This window comes from Pieris rapae, chromosome 1, assembly GCF_905147795.1.
Source record: "Pieris rapae chromosome 1, ilPieRapa1.1, whole genome shotgun sequence".
In the NCBI taxonomy this organism is placed as follows: Eukaryota; Metazoa; Arthropoda; class Insecta; order Lepidoptera; family Pieridae; genus Pieris; species Pieris rapae.
In genome coordinates this window covers 2,652,266-2,661,860 of record NC_059509.1, presented here as the reverse complement: position 1 = coordinate 2,661,860, position 9,595 = coordinate 2,652,266, and positions in this window count along the sequence as shown.

The following is a 9,595-nucleotide window of genomic DNA, read 5'->3' as shown; positions in this document are numbered from 1 at the left end:
CCCTAACATACGAATATAGGAGATTATCGCTAAGTACCGCCTGTATCTGAGATCGTCGGCAGCATCGTGTCTTAAGCTATACACAGCCCTACTACTGTCCTTGTGTAGAAAATCACATCATTTATTTAAAAAGGAAAATTAAATACAATACGTTGACGACCAAAATCTCTCCAAGCGGCTTGATCCTTTGGCGTTGCGTAGAGATGTGGGGTCTCTCTGCATCTTCTACCGCATTTACCATGGAGAGTGTTCAGATGAGTTGTTCGGATTAATACCTGCAGCTGAGTTTCATCATCGGACGTCGAGGCAGAATAAAAAATTCCACCCGTATCACCTCGACGTCCGCCGTTCCACAACTGCGCGTTTTTCCAGGCAGTTTTTGCCGCGCACCACTACTTTGTGGAACCAGCTGCCAACTGAAGTATTTCCGAACCAATTCGACTTAGGGTCCTTCAAGAAAAGAGCGTACCAATTCTTAAAAGGCCGGCAACGCACTCGCGAGGCCTCTGGCATTGAGGGTGTCCATGGGCGGCGGTATCACTTAACATCAGGTGAGCCTCCTGCCCGTTTGCCCCCTGTTCTATAAAAAAAAAAAAAAAAAATATATATATATGAGTAACATTGTCCCAATATTAAGTCTTACAAATTGAACAGTGTGTAACTCTCTGAGTAAGTTAATAAATAAGAAATTGTCTAGAATGAATTGGGTGACAAATAAAAAAAACAAACTCGGCTTTTATAAGTTTCTATATGGCGAGATAAACTCATATCAACTCCATGGTAGGAGCCCCTTTGAGACCGCGATCCGATGCACTCGGGTCTGGTCTCGTTAGCAGAACTCTTTTCATACTCTAACCTGTTTATTTTTGGCGTTTTCACGTGTCTCTGCAGTTTTTAGCGCAACTAGCGTACACCACAAAATGTAAAGTAAAATGCGTTTATTTATTATCATGAAGGGAGTGAAGTTTAGACGCCTAAACCTAGACTTCTGATTTCATTATAACATTATACATAAATGATAATAAAATTCTGACACTTTAATGCATGTAAAGCCATTCCTTGCACAAATATATAAGGTCGAGACTTAGTGCCAACTGTTCTGCATGTCAAAATCATGTTCTTTTTCTTAGGGCTAATTCTCGAATGTTTATTCAATAGCGATACCTTTCTATCTTCCTATCTATAATCTTGTATGTATCTTTTTATATTGTTCTATCCATTTGAATTTTTTTCGGCTTTAATATTTTAATTAAAAAAAATATTCTTAAATTTTTGTTAAAAATGTTTTCTATAACGATTTGTCTGAAGATTGATCAGTATTGTACCTTTCGTGTCCATAGGCTCAATGTTTACTATACATTACTTTAAAGAGTAATATAACTCAGCAATACCTTAGGATTCCATATAGATTAACTTAGGTCGTTATAGGTATATGAAAAACATGAGCATTTATATATACCGTGGTACGTAGGTGGTACGTGTTAGGGATACTCCCTCCTCTTTAAATTGATTCTATATGGATTCCAAATCTTCGTAACAGAAAAGAACAATTTTTATTGTCTATTATTCGATCAGTTTAATGATATATCCAATATAGTAACTTTACATTTTATTTGTCATTTTTCATATAAATTATTGTCTAAAAACTTTTACTTAGCATTGGAAAGTATATTATAATATTTTTTTTGATGGTATCTCATTAAAAATTTTGATCGAAAAGAATGTATAAAAACTCTTCTAAGTTGTACGGCATCTAAATCAAGAGATTTAACAGCTCGTAAAAATTAGTATTACGAAGGGAACAGTCTATAGGACTGTTCAAAAGCGTCATGGTTAAAAGCCAGGTCAAAATGGCCAGTATCCATTTCATGATACAAGGTGAATTGCCGAAACTACTCAAGCTTTTAGCGGAAACTACGTAACCGCACTCCGTTGTGGTTGAATGAACACATTTTCAACGAGAAATACTAATATTAGAAACCCATTACTCAAACTTCAGCCTTCAAATATGTTCGAAAATAATATTTTAAACTATCATTTATTTTATACTGACATCAATAGGTTACAAAACATGTATCCTCGTGTCGTTAAATCCTTGTATATAAACTAATGCTTAACGCCCTTAAAGCTAATATGAATAAGTGCTATTTTTATTTAAGACTCGTTAGTGCATTTTGGATATGTATATTTTCTTTTATTACGTCTCAAATTGCTTGATATATCTCGGTGGTACGGCCTTCCCTTTTTTATAGTTGATACCCCAAATGATCTTTATGATAGATAGATTTTAATTAATATGTAAAATAAGTAACTTCTAAAATTTATTTATAATATTTTTTTGATAATTCTGTTTATTTTTAAATGTTTTTCGTCGCTGCTGTAAGTTGTATTATACATAAATAATGTTTACTAGCAACACTGTAAGATGTTTGTCAGAATAAATTGTTTTTACGATTACAACAGTTTTACTATCAGATTTATTTTATTGTATCCTTTACTGCTGACAATTAAACCTTGTTTTCCAATAAGTTCTTTATCAACGGTTTACGATTGTACTGAGTTTTTATCAGGGACCGGGGCATGATCTGATTACGGAACAGGCCAAACAATTTTATGACAGTATTTATGAGTTTATGCCCAAAGACCTTATCCATACATATAAATGATTTAAAGGGGCTGTCTGTATATAACAATATAAAATTAAAATACAACAGTATTTTAATAATAATAAATGCTTTTCAGAGGAGGACACTAGTAAAGGTAATCTATTTCTCTCTTAAAGCCTTTATCTATCTGTAGGCTTTAAAAAAACTAAAGAATAAATATGTTTTTTTTATATTAAACGGGCATACCACCTGCCGCCTATATACACTCAATACCAGAGGGCTCGCGAGTGCTTTACCGGCCTTTACAAATTATTTATTATTGTATATATATTATTCTATATAATAAATTACTATATTCACTTTTGTGAAATTATTTTCATTATTAGTGTATAAGGAATTGAAATGCTAACTTATTCAGATCTTATTTAAAATGATACAAATGTCAAAATGTAAGTAAAACGGGGGTGACCCGCTTTAATGCTATAAATTATAATCGGGACGGCAACCTCTCGAATCGCCAAAAACGTGGAAATTATTGCATACCCAGCCCTGTCAGTTACCACGTTATATTTTATTTATACCTTTTACGAGTGTTGCCAACCATAAAAAAGTTTTAGTGGGTGTTATAAAAATCCATTTTTGTTGTTAAAACAGCGTTGATAGGTTCCCATGACATTTATGATTCAAATTGTGCTGCGGCTGCATTATGAATATTTTGTATGTAACAAATTCAAATAATTAATTAATAAAGCTTTTTGTTACCTAAATGAAAATTAAGCAAACAACTCATCTCACTTTAAATGATACGCTTACGTCCTATAATTACGAGTACACATTATCAAAAAAGGTCTCCGGTGAAGGCCTCCTCCAAGGCTTTTCATCTTTCTCTATCTGGAGCTATTTGGATCAATAGGAGAACCGCGAATTTTTGTTGCCATCATCCAATCGAGTGTAGTGTCTGCGTTTGCCTGGCGGGCCTCTCCATGTAGTTGCTGTTTCCGTCAACTTTCATATAATATACTCGTAAGACTTATCAAAACAAAAGTTTTTGTTTCATTAGGATAGCTGTAGATATACCTACTTTTTAATACAATTACGTGAAAATTCGCTTTTCAAATAATTAATTGAAGAAATTAAATGCTTTCAAATAATTAACAAATCAGAATGTAGACGACAAGTATCGGCGGAATAAAGCGACAAAGGGTGTATCGGGCGGGCGGACGCGGGGCGGGCGGTGCATTCATAACCAAATGCGGGCAGTTTACACTGAAACTGAATGTACCTGCGAGTAGTGCAATATCCGCCGCTACCTCATATCCGGGGCTCACTTCGCCTACAATACGTGCAAGGCTACAGCGGTAGCGTACTTGAGATAATAACTGGCAAATATGAAATAAACCCATGTTAAATGGAAATTGACTAACAGTCCATATTATTTTTCGTATTTATTTATTGGTTTTAAACTAATGTGTATGCAAAAATTATATAAGAAAATATGACATCATAAAATTTACACACAAAAACTTACATATTAATTATATTAGAATAATAAGGAAACTAGCAAAGAAATAATATTAAACAAACAACCACAAAATAAAAACAAAAAATAATAACTAAAACTAAATATAAAATTAATCTTTAAAAGTTGGTAGATTGTTGTAAAATATATCAATATTTGTTGTAAGACCGAGATAGCCTAGGAATACTAGCTGTGTAAATAGAATATTAAATTTTTATTTTAAACCTTACTTAACTAAGGATATTTAAGAATTATTATTCAAATAAAAGTATTCAGGGTGTCAGCAAATCTTGCATGTAAAATACATTTACAATCATGCACATATACATCTAAATTATTAAGTTTTTAACTTCTACTCAGACCCCCCAAAACATTAGAGATATGTTATTATTTTATCTGACGGTATTAGTGTAATTAGTATGTGTTTCGTTGAATATTCGTAGATTTTCAAGCGATATAAGTTACAATTTTGCACTGTAACGTGACTGATTAATGACTAAAAATTAAGTATTTATACTGTTATAAAGATCGTTAAGTTGTTCTTGTAAAGACTATTGAAGAATGTTAAATAAAATAACTTATAACATGAGGCATAAGCCGTAACCAAGTATCGCAGCGATATTGCGAGTAGGCAGGCGAAATGCGCCCGAGACGAGCGAATTGAGATTCGCGAATGATTCTCGTGACGTTATACACAGCCGGAAATCCTAATACGATTCCATTTGGTTTACCGCAAAGGTTTTATATCCTATATTTGATCATTGAATCCTCTTTGATGTGATTAAAGATATCAGTGAATTAGAAATATTATTTAACTTATAACGTACAGGAGAGAAATTTACTGGCACACTACGCCTTAAAATAATTAATAAGAAAATTAAATCTTGGATACGTTCTGCTCTTTGATATAAGCGATACGTATGACAGAAGATTTAATATTATAAGATAACTTTCATATCTCATATTAATATATTTGAATTATTATTTTTTTATTTCGTTATCACAAATGGGTGTAGCGTGTAATAATTCAACAAACAAATAAACAATACGTTATAACAGAAATGTCACAAAACGAATTCCCGCCAACCGCCACATATTGGCGGGCATTTTAATTTCTGAAAAAATCATTACAGACGATTAATTACTCCCTTTATTGCGAGCCGCGAAATTAAATCCGTGTTGGTAGCAAATAATTACTTCCCTTCATTTGCTGTTAACTTTGTTCAATATTGAGGAAAACTGATGTTTGTGTCACATTTTATAATTGTGATAATATGAATTTAAAATACAGCTGTAATCGATTACTCTATGTTTCTCTCAGTAGTTTATTATATAATCTATGATTAACTATTAATATTTGGGATTAATTATTTGTATTTTTACACAGCACTAAATTAAATATCGAAAACTAGTCTTATACATTGCAGACTTCTAAAAATCAAAACCTTTTTTATACAAAAATGGCTATCACTGTTTTTTACTGATATAAGCTTTGACTGATGTTCGTTAAAGCTTTCATAGATATGGTATAAACTACATATACATATCTATATATATTCAAAAATCCTTTATTGATCAAATACCATATCACAAAGTCACATCAAAGAGAAGGATGTTGATTGAAAAGTAAATATATTGATATTTTTACGTCTATTTCGCGGTTCTGACATTTCTGTTTGTTCGTCCAATATTTACGATTCACGCATGTTGTATACCTTAAATGATATTTTAAAGCTGCGCGCTTTTTTTAAATCATAAATTCAATTTTCTATACAGTTCTAGTATATGTATAAATATTTAATATTATAGTACTTAAATAAATACTTTAGTCATAAATATAATTGATTATAACATATTTTTTTGGTTATGGTGTATACTATACGATGAAAAAGATTTTTAAGTACATATAACATAATGTAAACATAAATTTTGTTAGATATAAAGATATACCAAACATTAAATTCACCAACTAATAGATTTGTTTTAGTTTAAATTACATATTTTTTTACATAGCAAACCACTCATTAACCAAATAAAGCTTACTTACCTTACTTTACCCTTACCTCCTTTTATTTATAATTAAATATAACTATTTTTTATTATTTGTGGTATTTTAACCTTAAGGCTACTCGTCCCATTAATTAATTAATCCATAGTCAAAAACAGCTTCACGAAACGTCTTCTCAGCTTTATTCAGAACCAAGTTAAGGGCTGCTGAACACAATTTATATTCCATACAGTCAGTGCAATCTTCTGAAATATTAAACAGACCTACGGTACGAAAACAGGTCCAGGCGTATAATGCAAGTCACGTATGAAACATGTTAGTACATATTATCAAAGCTATACAACAAATCATAGATCAATTTAAAAATTCACGGTATAGTCTTTTAATATAGATTTAAATACATTCGCTAAAGATACTGAGTAGCGGTAAAACAGTTTTTAAATAATTGTGTTTTCACAATGTTAAAAATTTCAACTGACGAATCGATTTACGGCTGTAATGCCACAAGTACATAAAACGATGACTTTAAAATTACGCTTTATATCCACTAAGACTTATTTTTCAGTAATTGGAATTATTAAGTCTTTTATTTTTTACAAATTTACGTATATTTAAGACACCATCTTTTAATCCGACAAAATATAATATTAATCTACATTACTCACTGCTTATAATTCTTCTTACATGCTAAAAAACTTGAAATAATAAAGTACTTCACTATTTTGATAGTTAATAAAAACCCACTCACTGATGATGCAAGAAATACTAAACAGTTAAACAATTATTACTAATATTATCCTTAAGTATACTCAAAACTTATTACTATTACCGATTTTTATAATTATTATTTTGTACACCGTATAAGGTAAACTTTAGTAAAAATGTATTAGTTTTAAAACGCTTATAGCAAAAATATGGCAAAGGAACTAAAATATGTACCTACATGCAAAAGTTTTAAAAACTAATTCTATCTAAAAAATTAAAAAAGTTTGTTTGGTTGATCATTTTATTCAAGGCCATTACGATGTATAAAAGTTATATGACATTGATGTCCACACTACAGAATCAATTGTACTATGTTGTACATTCAAGTACATAACCTTAACTAACATAGAGGAAAAGCGCTGAAAATAACGCATACAAATATACAGTACAGCCTTGCTCATGTCTGTAAAGCCTCCTGTTTTAAAATTTCAAACAGCTATAAAACTACAGTCGTCCGCGTCGTTGGAAAACTTCAAAATTGCGTGCTTCCTCACGATATCGCCTATATCCTCTAATTTCCCTCAGGACGCCTCGCAAACTGTCATAAACAAACCGCCAACTATCCGCCCTCTGAACACGCCATACCTTGACGGATTGGTAAGATTTTTATTTATGTAGCTCCGTTTTTAAATACAAAATCTGGACTTTGGACTCAACAGTCTATTGAAATATGTACCACCATGTTGCATTTCAGTTGCACATGTAATATTAATATAAGTACGAGGTCTTTTTCCAATCAACGAAACCATAATAGACATAAAAAGTTCATTAGTTACTTACAATTATTAATACTAAGATGCAAATATGATAAATAAACCTAATCAATCCGAATATTTTTGTTGTATTCAGTCCTCTATGCCTCGTATGTTTCTAAATGGCCATAAATATAAAACTATCAAATATTTTGACTGTTGCGTCTAGAATATATAGGTCGATGTAGTCTTGTTATTAGACAGAGCAACCGCAACTAGAATGTTTGAACATTTATGGGCCGAAATCAGATTCATTTTCGTCCTTACCTTGTATAACTACCCAAATATTATATCGAATTTATACTTCAATACGAAAATTTCTGCGTACGTTATGTGAGCACATTCTGGTATCTATAATATAATATTAAAATAGCTAAACTGCATACTTGGTTGTTTTTTTATGTTTAACGTCAAATTTATATAACCTTTTAAATCAAACTTTCATTAAGAATCACCCCGATTTATCATTTTCACACTTGATGTTTGCGATGCTTTTCAATCGCGAAAGACGTTAATAATATAATATATTCGCGTTTATCATATTACGATTATATGCATACATTTCTTGATATTAACTTTGTTTAACTAAGTACATCAACGACTTGACTTAACGTAACGTAACGTAATTAATGAAACACAAGTTTCAAATAATATACAAGCCCTTAATTATTTCAATTTCCGACCACTTCCCCTTAAAATGGCGAACATTTTAATTTCTTTAATTCGCCCGCTTAAAAAACCGTCACGAAACCGACATAGCGCTGGCAAAAAGATAATAAACAAGTCTTGGTCTTAATTAAAAGTCAGGAGAGCGTGCTCCAGTCATTATGGATACCAAAATGCAGCAAAAATACTTGTATTGCAGACGAAAAATGGCCGGGTAATGGCATGGCGTTCATTTGAATGTAATACAAAATGTTTCGTTAAAGCACATTTGCGAATATCGTATAGGAAGGTGAATAAAAATTCTAACCAATCTAAGTTTAGTTAAATTATTGTAAATTTGAGGATATGGCGACAGCCATATGATTTTTAAAGTCTTCTTTCGTATTTCGTAATCCAATCTTCCGTCTTAACTAAAATTATGACGAGGTATGACAGCGCAGACTGAGCTCGGTCCGCAAAAATTAGGCTCCATTTTCCTTACCTTAACCCAGTTGAAATATCAATTGCAACTGCACTCGCGAGCTCTCTAGCATCGAGAGTGTCCATGGGCGGCGGTATCACATAACATCAGGTGAGCCTCGTTTGCCCCCTGTGCTATAAAAAAAACTGCTTTACAAAGTCCTGGATTTTAGAGTACATGCTTAATATATTTAAAAAAATAATGAACAATTCGATACTTTCCAGCCATACTATTATACTCAGCGAGAATTATGTCTATGTTCCTTCGTGATATCAATAGCCAGAATTTTTCTAAGTATTACAGATGATCTAAGCTGGCGATAATCGCTCCCTACGGCCAAATAAAACTATTGAGGCGATAAACTACACCCAATGGCAATAATATCCGTAATAAAAAGCAATTTAGGAAGTTTCACTACTAATTCACGCTATGACACCATTCACCAAAGAATAAGTGGCCGTATTATGTTCGAGTTTAAATTACTGTGTTAATTTTATATCAATACATTGCGGTTTGATTCCTTGGCTTTGCGTAGATGTGAGATCTGTATTCATATTCTAATGAATATACCATGGAGAGTGTTCAGAGGAGTAATTCGGACTAATACCTGCTACAGACTTTCATCATGGGAAGTCAAGGCAGAATACAAAATACCATCAGTATCACCTTAACGTATGCCGTTCCACAACTGGCCGTTTCTAAAGGTAATTTTTGCCGCGCATCACCACTATGTGAAACCTCTGAAGTATTCCAAACCAATTCGACTTAGGGTCCTTGAAGAAAAGAGTATACCAATTCTTAAACGGCCAGCAGCGTGAT